The 13,170-nt window shown below is 41.3% G+C and overlaps 1 protein-coding gene across 9 annotated transcripts in view; it reads left to right on the forward strand.

Annotated features, from left to right (window-relative positions):
* Positions 1-13,170, forward strand: part of LOC121890480 (CUGBP Elav-like family member 2) — a 159,872-nt gene that overhangs the window by 79,133 nt on the left and 67,569 nt on the right. The window lies entirely within an intron of this gene.

The raw sequence follows: 13,170 nt of genomic DNA on the forward strand, positions 1-13,170 counted from the left end.
TGCTTCAGCCTGACAAGAATAAAATTCCTCGAGCAAACACAAGTCGTTTTCCAAATGATTTTGGCACGAAAGAATGTTATCAATCCAAGTATCATATCAGCTTCCAAATAACCCTATTGCAAACACTTTTAAATTATCTCTTCAAGCCTGTTTAGGTTAGTTAGGAGCCAAAACGTGATCAATCATAGAAAATAATTTGAGCTTGGTTTCCTTTAATAAGTTCCCAGATGTTCCCAGTTGTTTTCAGCCCTAAAGCAGTAAAGGCTGCCGCTGTAGTATGCCATGCAGGATCCATTTTGCAGTTTGACCCAGGTGTGTGCATTTAGGGTGTTTGTGTGTGTATGTGTTTATGCTGACTGGGGCAGTCTGGGGAATATTGTGGCACCACTGTTGGTTTAATGTGTTTGGAGTTAATAACCAGATGAGTGGATGAGCAGGGGAGGAGGGGAGCGAGTGAGAAATGGAGCAATTTGGCATTTTGTGCTGAAAGAGAGATAGAGATGGAGGGAGAGATAAAGAGAGAATGAGACAAAGAGAGCCAGAGGGGTAAACAGAAAATGGTCCTTTTGCTAAAACACAACCTTAAGCGCCATGGCGGGTCTGTTGCCGTGTGTGTGTGTGTGTGTGTGTGTGTGTCTCTCTGTTTTGGCAAGGGACGCGCTGTGTCATTTATCTTAATATACAGCCTGCCCACATGAGCTGCTGAGACACACACTTAAATTCACACACAAACACACACACATGCACAGAATAAGTTTAATGTCTTCATTAACAGGCTGTATCCTGCATGAGTGTCTCTGTGCGTAACATTGCCTAGAAATCAGTCAAAATAAAAACAAACCAAAAGAGAATTGAACTTTGTGTAACTTGAACTGATTAAATACATATTTTAACATATCATTAGGTCGTATAATGCACATTTGCAGGTCTATATATTCATTCTAGGGCTCTAATGGAATATTTTTGCACGATTTAAAGTTCAGCCTCTGTCTGCAACAGGCCGTTTTAGCTCCTGTCTCTTTAAGGCCCGCCTCCTGATGAGCCCACTCTGCTCTGATTGGTTAGCTCCTTAGCAAACTTTCATCAGCTCCGAAGGCTACATAAACAAACAACTGTAGTCAGATTTCACTTCTTTTTCTTGTACTTTTGAATTATAAACTTCTCAAATACATCCGTACGTGTTAGAGGCTGAATCTAATCCGAAATATGCGAGTGGACAACGTCAACAACGCATGTAGCAACCTTAGCAACAATCTTAGCAACAAAGACTATGGAACGGGCGGGTAACATTGCAAACGGAGCATTCAGAGCAAGCTGAAGCCCTGGCTTTTGACTTTCAGGCATCATTTTTACACATTCATCTCAAGTTTTTTTTTAACTTTGATCAGGTTTAACATAGACATCCGACATCATAACAGTATATAAATAACAGAAAATCACAAAAAGCATTACATGTCCCCTTTAAAAGGCCAAGACATTAAGATTACCATTTGATAAAGTGATGTTTTCTGTCCAACATGCAAATAACTCAAAGCCAGGCTGAGCAATTTATCGTTTTTATATCAAAACCGCAATTTGAAAGAGTGCAATTTTCAAAACCACAACAGCTGCGTCTTAAGCCGTAGCAAATGAAAGTTTAAGCCAATAACTGATGATTTCACCAGGTATAAAGGCAACTTTGGCTGGCAAATTTACACAGCTGTAGTTAATTAATGTTAATTGTGTTTGGCTGTTGGACGGCGTGTGTACTATTAACACTTGGCCGGTGATGGTTTTGTAGAAGAACATTCACCACTCTGTGTAATCTTGATGTGATGGAGTGAGTCTTTTAGCCGTTTTGCTAGGTCATAGCCTCACAGTCGGTTGCTAGCAGGTAGCTCAGCAGTTGTTTTAAACGTATCACTGCAAACGCTCTGAATCTTGACCTTTAGAGTTCACAGCTGTGAAAATAATGAATATTATTGAGTAATGTTAAAGTTCCCCCTCCATTCAAAAATGTATTTCTATAGAAAACTTAACTCTGACTGCTTTGAAGCCTGAGGGGACTGAAAAAAATAAGAGGCTATATTCTTTTTATCTGATTCTCTTCATGTAGAAACAAAATATATCTGTACAGACTTGTAGTTAAATAAGAAAAATCACTATTCGATATTTTCAATTCATTATCATTCAGTTCTAGCCAAGAAAAACAATAATCTTTGACACATTTGTATAAATAAATACCCCTTTTTTCCTTCTCTGTCACCAATAAAAGCAGCACAAAAGTGTTTCAGCCAACAGCCAAAACCATCATGGCTGAAAAGACAAAGACAAAAGGGCCACCTGTAGAAAAAAAAAAAATCAAACCTTCAAAATCTGAGGAAAAAGAGGCGACACGCAGCCACCCACGCGGCTTGATTGACAGCTGATCTCTGGGGAAGAGCGGGAGCCACAGCAGAGCCACAAGTGTTTAGCACCAAAGATAGACACAAAGGATGCAGCAGATTTCCTCTTTAAGTGCAACAATAAATGTTCCTCGCCTTCCTACATTTTACTCCATTATATAAACCACCTTGAAAACAAAAAGTACAATCAATACCGGCCCCTGAGAGCTGTTTTTTTTTTCTTTCTTGGAAAGCGTTTGACCTGAAGACCTGGAATAGATTTTGAATCAACCACCTTTTTTTTTTTTTTTTTTTTTTTTTTTTTATCTCCTCTAACCTGAAATGTCATCTTGATGGCTACAACAACAAAACACACAAAAAAATCCAATGAAAGATTTTGGGGGGAAATAATTTCAAGCCTGAAGATAAACACATGCAGGCAGATTACAGCATCTGATTTTCGATCACTGCTCAGATGAAAATCTCCCCCCGCCTGGGTTGCTCTGATGCCGCGTCCAGGGACCCGCAGCCATCCAATGGCAGACATCGGCTTTGAAACTGCAAGCCAACTGTATCCTCTCGCTCAGCTGTGGCAACGCCGAGCAAACGCTTTGCTGTCCAAGACAATTATCTGCTCTAATGGATTCAGTTGAGACGAGGCCGACCTGAGACGGAGGACTGATTTATTTCATTCTTTCCTAAAGCAGAGCGGCCAATTATATCGCTTTAACTAGACGTTAGCTTTTTTAGGCTACCCAGGCCCAATTAGAGAGCAGCTGCAGGTGGAATTTAATGGGGGATTGTGTGTGTGTGTGGATTCTCATCTCATCTGTGTGTCGTTTTTTTTTCTCCCCACGCCCCCCTCCCCCCCCCCCCCCCCTTTCTATGTTTATACTTTTGCATGCCTCAGCGACAGTGAGAGTTGCCGGGTTATAAGCGAAGTTGCAGAGCTGGAATTTCTTTTCCTCTCCGAGCAGTTCGGGGTCAGCCAGAAAGCGGCTTTGATTTCCGGAAAGTGCTCTTGTTGTTTTTGCAGTGAGAGAGGGAGGCAGGGAGGATTTGGAGGTGGCGTTGGGGGGGTGGAGGGGGGTGGAGGAGAGGGGGGGGGTGACATTGGTGCTTTTCCACCAAAGTAACCAGTGGATTGCATATATTTGTGAAGTGCTGCGAGCTGGACCCATTCCTACGTTAACAGGATTAGAACATCAGCCAAATGCCCGTCAGAGATGCAGCATTGTTTGAAGCCATCCACACATCCTCTCCCCCCTTTTTTTTTTCCCATCTGACAATCTGTTCTTTATTGCGCTGTCAAATTCAGAATGTGTTCTCTGTCATTTTTTTTTTCTCATCCCTGCTGTCACTCAGCGACTCTTTGACACACATAAATTATACACATTAAGGGGCTTTTTTTTTTTTTTTTACAGCTGCACAGAGAGCAAAGAGGGAACTGTAAGGGGAGGGGATGCAAGAATTAGAGAGTGTTGGAGTATGTATCCCATGCCACCCAGAGGCCTGTGTGAGCAGTAACTGCAGCAGAGTGTAGTTAATGCGGGTCAGCCAGTGTTTCCCACAGGATTTTTTGTGAGAGACTGTGGTAGGTAGACTTTGGATCCCGAAAATTTTTGAAAGTTAAATGCATCAATCTGGTGCGCTTAAAGAGCACAATTAAGAGGCTAGATCTATGAAGAACATCGTGCTCTTGTTAACAATTTCGTGCTCTTGTAAACAATTTTGTGCTCTAGTAAACAAATTAATCATAAACACATTGTTTGTACAGATATGAATGGTGATGACACAGCAAATATAATCAACTATTATAACTGTTTTCTGACATTAGTTTGTGTTCACTACTTATTTCTGCTGAAAACAGGAGGACAAAAAATTAGAGCTGCAATGAGTAACAGATTAGTCAAAAATCAATCGGCAACTATTTTGATAAACAAATCATATTTTTTTAAGGAAAAGTGCCAAAAATTGTGTTTTGCAGATTGTCAAATATGAAGATTTTAAGCTTTTTATGTGTCATACATGATAGTTAACTGAATATATTTGGATTGGGACAAAATGTGACATTTGAAGACATTAATTATAACCAACTATAACTATTTTCTGACATTGTTCATTATTGTTTCACAGGAAGACAAAACATTAGTTAATGCAGGTTTAATGTTTTGTGCTGCTGTGCTCAGAGATATCAGTCGAGCTAACGTTAAAAAAGGACTGTTAAATTACATTTACTGAGACCTCCAGGGTGTCACTGAACATGTGTAGCCTGTCAGTCACTCTGGATACCTGGGCGGTGACCGTTGTGAGTGGTCGAAGAACCGACCAGGAGGCTGCACCGCCGTCTGATTCAAAAAGAGTCCGGCCGACTTCGATGCACTCAGCACGGAAACAGAAATGAGCCGTTTGCTTCCAATACAGCTAGTTTTGCTCTTAAATAACATTAAGACAAGACTTGAACGTTTATAGTCGGTCATGTTATTGTCCTGCGTTGCAAACTGACGCTTGAAAACAGACGATAATGAACCATTTTTGTAGTTTTTTTCCCAGACTGAATGAAATATACTTGTAACGCCAGCACTGAGACAAACTTGTTGCTTTATCTTTCAGTAATTCCTCTCTTTATCGGTGAAATATGACACACTGAAGTTGCAGCTTTGTGTTAACTTGGAGCCGTGATGGTTAGCTTAGCATGCCTATAGGTAGTAGCGGCTGCTAGTAGCTAAAGTTACCATCATTTCACGTAAACAACTCACCTACAGACAAAATCACGAGCTTCAACACCACTGAAGCAACGGCGCAAAAACACAGTGTTGGAGATCTTTTATGTTAGTATGAGAAGTGTGAAAATATTTTCAGTTCATTATGAAAGTGCCACAGTCGAGGTAATTAATGGGAAACACTGGGTCAGCGGTTGAGTGGAACCCCGGGGGTCAAAAGGAGTGATGAGAGGAGAAGGAGAGACTCGCTGTGAGAGCTGTAGTCCAGCCTCGGTGTTAAGGGCTCGGGGTGAAGCTCTGTGATAACCCCTCCACCACCCGTCCCCTTTTTCCACTTTTAAAAACCATACTTCCATCCTGCCGAACTGCAGGGCATCGCTCCTTTCACTCTACCCCACCTCCATTAGCCTTTCCCCCCCCCTTCATCCTCTGCATGTGTGCCGGTTCAACCGCAGATATTTTGGCTTTGAATAGAGCAACCTGGATGTCACAATCCCCTCAAGATATATCTCAGGGGCTTAAGATGATTAACAGGATAGGAAAGCAAAAAAAAAAAGGCTAAGCAGCACTAAATTATGTTAATTTTTTTCTCGTTTAACTTCATCTCTTTTTTTTTTTTTTTTTTTTCTTGTGAATTACTGGATAATTTTGTCTCCTCGGGCCTTTAAGAATTAGTCTAATGACTCAGTTTTGAAGATGCAAAAAGAATTTAGATATATGTTTTACAGACTGGCGAAAGAAGGATAAAGGGAGGAGAAGCAAAGGGCTTGTAATATTGTGTAACGTTATATATCCGAGCACTTGGTTTTTACAATCAAACGTAGTAAAATATTGTTACAAAACTGTCCATAAACAACCAGAATTTCATCGATTTTCCTGACAAATAAGACCAAGTGTCCTCTTATTTTCTTTTGAAGATGTTTTTTTGTGTTTCTGATAGAGTCACTGCATCGCAACCAGTGCAGCTCTTTTTGGGCGTTAAATGATGGTGAGGGGAGGGTTGTATTATGTGAAAAAGCAACATCACACTCACACCTTGGATAGAAAGTGCGATGCTATCCGACAGCTTCTACCTGCATCATTTCAGGAAAACAGAATTTAAGTTTCTGATGTCTGGTGTCAGAATCGGATGCTCATTTGGTTTGATGCTGCGGGTTTCAGATGTCGGTGCTCATATTTTCGTATTAAACCATTTTCAGGCTAAATTAAAATAATAAGAAGAAGAATGTCTCCTTTGAGAAGAGAGAACCTCTGAAACACTAACACGGGATGCTCCGCGCTGACACCCAGACTAATGAAAGTCTTTTAAGTAGATTAGTTGCTGCTTAAGCCAGGATGACCCACCCACCTGATTCTGTGGCAGGGCAGATTTAAATGAAGAGTTACAAAGCAATTTAAATCATTATTATTGTTATTAACTGTACAAAGGAAGTAAAATTTCACGGCAGATTGTGCAGAGTGCCTCCTCTGAAGGTTCTCTGAAGGAAACATCCCAGCTTGATTTTAAATAAACGGGCGATATCGACTGGAAATACCGTTACGTGAACCTGAAGTCACCTACTAAACACGCCCGTTCAGCCCCCGCCGGCTCCTCTGCAGCCCTGCTGTCTTGAGTCAGGGTCGACCTGTTGTCGGAGGGGGTTGATGTGTTGACAGAGACGGGGGTCCGCGGGTCTTCACTCAGTCAAAGGCCCCCTTCAGCAGCCATGAAGCATTTATGAACAGGCATCTCCCACCTCTACTCTCTATTCCACTCACAGCTGCTCTTCTTCTCCTTTTTTTTTTTTTTTTTTTGTCTTGCAAACACTACGCTCTTCTTCTTTCCCACATCCTCTCCGTCTGTCTCACTCTTGCACTCTTTCCGTTACACACACACACACATCAGCATCTAATAGATTTCTTCCCTTCACTCCGAGGTTTGTGCATGCACGTCTCTGGTGTGTGTTTTTGAGTGTCCCTCTTCAACAGCACAAGCAGAGTGTATCTCCCCGCTCTGAGCCCTCTCGGCCTTCAGGTAAATGTTTGTGCTGCAAGAAAAAGACACACACACACACACACACACATACGCAACAAATAAGATGGAAAGAGCTTATTCATGCTAGTGTGCAGCACGTTTTTTTCCGCTTGTTCAAGGTTGTTACCGGTATATGTGTATGTTCCTCTGTAAATAAAAAGCACACATGCAGGTATACACTTAAAAAATTAAAGTACATGAGCTCCCATTGGTTTTCTGCAGCTTTGTGTGTGTGAGTGGCGAGTGTGCTGACTCTTAAACAGGTGGAACTGGAACACTGCGGGGAAAAAATGTGTGTGTGTGTGTGTGTGTGTGTGTGTGTGTGTGTGTGTGTGTGTGTGTGTGTGTGCATGTGTGAGGTCCACTCCTCTGCTCTTTGATCCCCATCTTGACAGCCCACCACCTGGGACGATCCGCCACACGCTGAATGGCTCCCAGGCCCCGGCTACACCATGGGAATCACAACACACAGCAGCTAACGCAGCGCTAACAGCCAACCCTCCCCTGCACATTAGCCTATATGCCATCAGAATCGCTAATGCTAACACCAAAAGCTAACCCTCCCATTTACAGATATGCAAAAAAATGCCACCGGAATCATAATTCACCCCGTGCTGCTATCAGCTAACCCTCATACAGTGCTATTGGAATTGCTAATCGCACACAAGGGGCCAAAGCTTGAACACAGGTGCAATTGGAATTATAATGTACAATACTGAGGCAATGCTGAAAAGCTCCCCCTTGTACACACATAGTATTCAGAAGAATAATGAACACAGTTAAAAGTTGACGTGCCTGACATGGAAAATCATGATGCCAGCTATGCTACGCTAACCTGCTTTATACAGGTGGACTCAGGTCAGCATGGTTACATTTACTGAAATGATGTAACCAAAGGGCTGATATTTAATTTATTTTGACCACATATGTTTTATGTGTGCTAGCTTACATGATTGAAAAACTGAAGTCAAAGATGGAAAATAAGCATTTTAGGTGTTTAACAGATCATTAATGACCTGTTTTACTCTTTAGTGTGTCAATTACAGTAATATTATAGAAAAAACCAAACCTTTTACGTTAAAAAACACAAGTTGCAACACTATTGTTTTAATAGAGAGTTGCAATGTGTCTTCTCAGGACAATGTGGACATGTATAGACTATCTCTCTCTCTCGTCACTTCCATTGTACATGTCGTAGCAGGCCAACTTGACACTTTATGGTTCTCATTGGCTGCGCTCCATTTGGCTGTCCCAGCATGCTATTATTTCATAGTTGTAAAGGGGGGTTAACCGGATTAAATGGAGTGCAACTAGCATATGCAGCAGCAGGTATGATCAGGGGCGATTTAATCCTTGAATAGGCTCCGGGGCTTGGCTAAACCGGTCGGCCCTTCTGCTCCCTGCAACCACATATCCACCACCACGACGAACCGATTGCACATAGAGATACTACTAAGCCACGGTTCACCACAATAAAAGTACTGTACATGAATTCATTTATATTTAATCACATCTTTCAAATAATACAAAGATCTCTCTTTGTCAGCGCAACTACAAACACTATCAACAATACATTTCTGCACCACTGCAAACACAACCACCAATACAACAGACCACAGCAGATGCATTGCAGGCTGCATAAACAGTCTAGAGCATATTAATCCCATAATAACAAGCATTCAAATTAAACACCCTTACCCTTAGAAGTGTCTACGCCTGGTTTTCTTGGCAGCAGTCATGATTAACCCCTTGAAGTCCAGCGCCTGAAGAATGTCACTCTCAATGGACATTAGCGTCGGATGGCTCAGTCTCTCCTGATGTGCGGTTGAGGTCAATCTAGCCTTGACCAGTCCAGGTTTAGTCGCTGGCATTGTTAGGAATATACGTAGAGCGATGTCAACAATAGGGAATATGAGCCGTAAAGTCCGTCTTCGTATTAGTTTGAGCAGTTGAAGGGCAGATGTATTTGTGTCATGGCAGCTTCCTCAAGAAGGTTTCCTCCGAGTCTATTGAATATTTCCTCTGCAGATCTCTTCAGCAGAGGCGAATGTGTCCAAAAAACCAAACCCGCTTCCGAACATCTTGATATGAGCTGTATCTTCTGTCCAGCTCCTCCAACAGTCTGTCAATTATAGGTGTGAACACCGATGCAGAAAACTTGGCCCGGCCTGACAGTTCACGCTCTGGTTCTGTGGATCCAGACAGCTGCTTTGGTCTTCTCGCCAGTTGTGTGTCTGCTTTATGGAACTGACAAACTGTCGGAGAGACATGTTCTTCGCGGCTTCCTCAAAAGCGTCAGAATTGACAGCGAAAACCTGACACATAATCTCTCAGTTGACCGGACGAGGTCCGCTGCGTTACACAGGTCAGTTTCAGTTGCTTGTAGTGCAGGTTTCGTGATAAAGTCGTATTCCAGATGTTACACAGAAACATTTTTTCAACCTTTCACATGTTCTTGTGTAGAGCACATGCTTCATTTGGTTTGATTATCATCCATTGGCAACAAACTGGCCAATCAGTACACAGTATAATATTATTGTTATGGAATTTTCCATTTTTAAAGGTTACAAATTGGGTTGCATTGGGTCAAGCTTGGCTTTGAGGTCACACTGTAAGTCTTAATCAGAGATTGAGATGTCTTCTCCTTGAGACTTCAGCTGTCTGTGATGTTTTGGGGAAGGCAGAAATCTCTCTGATAGAGGGTATATCAGCATTGCCATGGTTACCAAGGTCAGAGGAGGCTTCCCTAAACAACACAGATAGGTGGACGACACAGTTAGACTCAAACCAAAACTGCTGAAATTACATATATATATATATATAGATAGATAGATAGCCTGTGCATTAAATCACCACTAGGGATGATGTGTTGTCTCGGCTGATAATGTCATCTGATCCGCTAACATGTAGTAGAGATTCATGTGGTAAACTTGAATTTTATCCTTTCACAGCTTTGTGTTGGACACAGTTCAACACATTTTACAGTTGAATTCAGCCACTGCCATCCCTCTGAAACATGTGTCCATATTGTTCATGATGCTGATGATTAACCAGATTAAGTGGACACACCTGTGAGGACGTGCAAATCTTTTTTTTTTCTTCACTTTTTCTACATTTACTCCACATTTCAGAGGGCGCTATTTTACTTCTTACTCCACCAGATGACTCAGACAGCTGGAGTCACCAGTTAATCTGCAGATAAAGATTTTATAATTACCTTGAAATTATCATTATCTCACTGATGTCAAGTAAAAAGATTTGACTCCAAACAGCTTTCTTACTTCTTTTTTTTTTTTTTTAGACTTTTAGAAATAGAGGCTGGAGAATTTTCTTAACCTGTAGAGATGCTTGTAAATGTTCCACTCATCAGCAAAAGGAGATGAGAGAAATTATGAAATATGAAACAAAATTAGGGATTTTCATATTTTTAAAAAAAAAAAAAAGGGATTTCTAATTTTGAGGATTTTTATCTTTAATCCAATTTAGGGTATTTAATTATTTACAATGATGAGGAATTTCAATTTCCTAGCACTCTGAAGTGGACCATTCTTCACAATGAGAGCTTTACTTTTGATTTTTAAATACACTTACCTACCAATATTTGTTATATTATTCACTTATAATGGATCATTTTCCTTGAGTGGTGTTACTACATCTATCTACAACCCAATCCTTAGTGAGTGTAGTTTTTACAATAATAATGGAGACCAAAGACGAAGCAGAGCTGCCAGTGATCTACTGTATCCTGAAGCCACCAATTTACCACTAAGTGTGTGTGGCAGTTTGGTGACCTACATGGAATAAATTGTAGATTTTTTTTTACCCAGTGATAGTCAGTCATGACTAATTTCCCCTCTCATCTCCAAGCCTTTAAGTAGAAGCTGATATGAAACTCTTAATGGTAAAACGATCCTGATTGTAGAAGCTGCCTCTAACGCCGGGGCTGTAGAAGAAAACACTAAGCCGAGAGTTATCCCTGCTAAAAAACACAGACACTGCACCATCTGAATCACAACACCAATCACGTTGCTGACGCTAGGCTAAGGGCCAACTATTCAATAGCCCTGGCACCCAGAGGACACCACAGAAATTCAGATCCATTACGCTCCCAGCCTCATCAAAGGGACTCTGGGATTCGGATGCTAAACCTGCTCCAGATGCTCACTGTTGGATTTCACTAAGATGCACTGCAGGGCAAGTGTCATAGGGGCTGATGTCTGCGATATGGGCAACAAAACCACAACCAGCCCGTCTAATTCACGCTGAGTTGATTTGTGTCATAAACACAATGGGGGAGGATAACAAAGCAGATGTAAACAATGGCATACTCAGCTCATCTCTGGACAAATAGATACACACCAAAATTAACAGATGAGCAAAGATGGAGGCAGAAGGTCCAAACATATGAACCCGAAGCAACTGAAAGGGAAGACGTTGAAGCTAAAAAAAACAAAAACCTGCTAACACTTGTAGCTCACCTGTGGTTGGCGTACGGTATGCTCAAGTGGATAAACCTTGGTAACCGAGTCAGCTGATTGTGTGAGGCAATCAACAGTCAAAGCTAAAGAAAGAAGAAAGGAAATACTGGTTTCTGATTAGCAGGCAGGTGTTTATTAAAATCCTATTACAGGTCACCTCAGACATAGTTTAACCACCACTCTAGATTCACAAAGTTTATTAAACTGCAAGCAAGTCCTTGCTACAAGCAGCAGTTAGCTACAGTTGCTTGTTGCTAACAGTTTTAAGCTAACTCTCACTGGTGAAATGGACCAAGCCATTGGTTAAAATGCCTATTACACCATTAAAAAATGGATTGAACACTGTTTCTGTGCCAGTAAATAACAGATTTAAAGATAGAACCAATCAGCTTTGAGTCATTTGAGTCATTTTTTGTATATCTTTATCAGCGCCCAACCAGTACATCAGCATGGTTGTTTTTATTCCCCAGTGTGGCTTGTAATGGATATATTTGGTATCAGTGTATATGTGAGCCTATAAGTAATGAGAAACCGTGATACAGAAATGTCAAAGATGTGTTTGAAGTAGAGCTTGAGAGTTTATTCTTGGAAATCTTGCAGTTGGCAAAGCTTTCGAATGTATCACATCATTCTGTCACAGATGAAGTTGGTCCGGTTGTAATGGAAATGTCATTTTGTTCCAATTTCAACAGCACAAGAAGGTAAAATTAAGCATCTCCTTTTTTTTGTTTTAGGTTGAAATACAACTATCAGCCGATATGTTAGTGGTAGATTTTGTAATTCTCAAATATCGCTGTTGGATTTGGCTTAAAATACAGTATTCAGACATTTTCGTGCACATCGTTTGCTTCTGCAGACTGACAACTTGTAGAGAGAAAACAATCACTTAAATCACAGGTTAGTTTCTGATGATGCATCATGAATTTCAGGGCTTCCACTTTGTTCTTCCAGCCGACTAACTCGCCATCCATTTCATCCTCCATATTTTACGGTCGGCTCTTTGTGCGTCTTAATCCGCTCTTCCTCTTCAGCCTGGCTTTTAAAGTTCCCTGCGGCTTGTCAAAAGTGTCAGAAGGATGTAAACACGGACAGGAATCCTTATTGAGAACCCGATGTTTGACATAAATCAAATACCAGCTGCTGTTTTTATGAGGAAAGCAGACGAGTCACACCTCTGCGTCTGGCCCTAAATGTCCTCCTGCTGGTTTTTTTTGCCTGACTGTGCAGGTTTTGTGTGCTGACAGAGAACGGCCCTCGACCGCAGCGTTACAGCCTCACTCTGCGGGGATTACACATAGATTAATGAAGAGGCGAAATCCCTCTTTTCCCTTATTCCCTCTCTACTTTCTTCACTGTTTTTTGTATCCACACATGCGTTTGGGTGAGTGATTGAGTGACTAAGCAACTTAAATAAGCTCTGATTTGATGAATTACAGGTCGGAAGACGCTGGGATGTCATGGTTAAACCCGAGTTAAATTAGATCATATGTGAATGTTTCAGTAACCTGATAATGACACAGAATTTCCATGTGGGTTTCCCCTCATTATTCAATCTGACATCGGGCCTCATGCAAGAACCGCTTGTAGGAAGA

The sequence above is a fragment of the Thunnus maccoyii genome, chromosome 23 (genome assembly GCF_910596095.1).
Source record: "Thunnus maccoyii chromosome 23, fThuMac1.1, whole genome shotgun sequence".
In the NCBI taxonomy this organism is placed as follows: Eukaryota; Metazoa; Chordata; class Actinopteri; order Scombriformes; family Scombridae; genus Thunnus; species Thunnus maccoyii.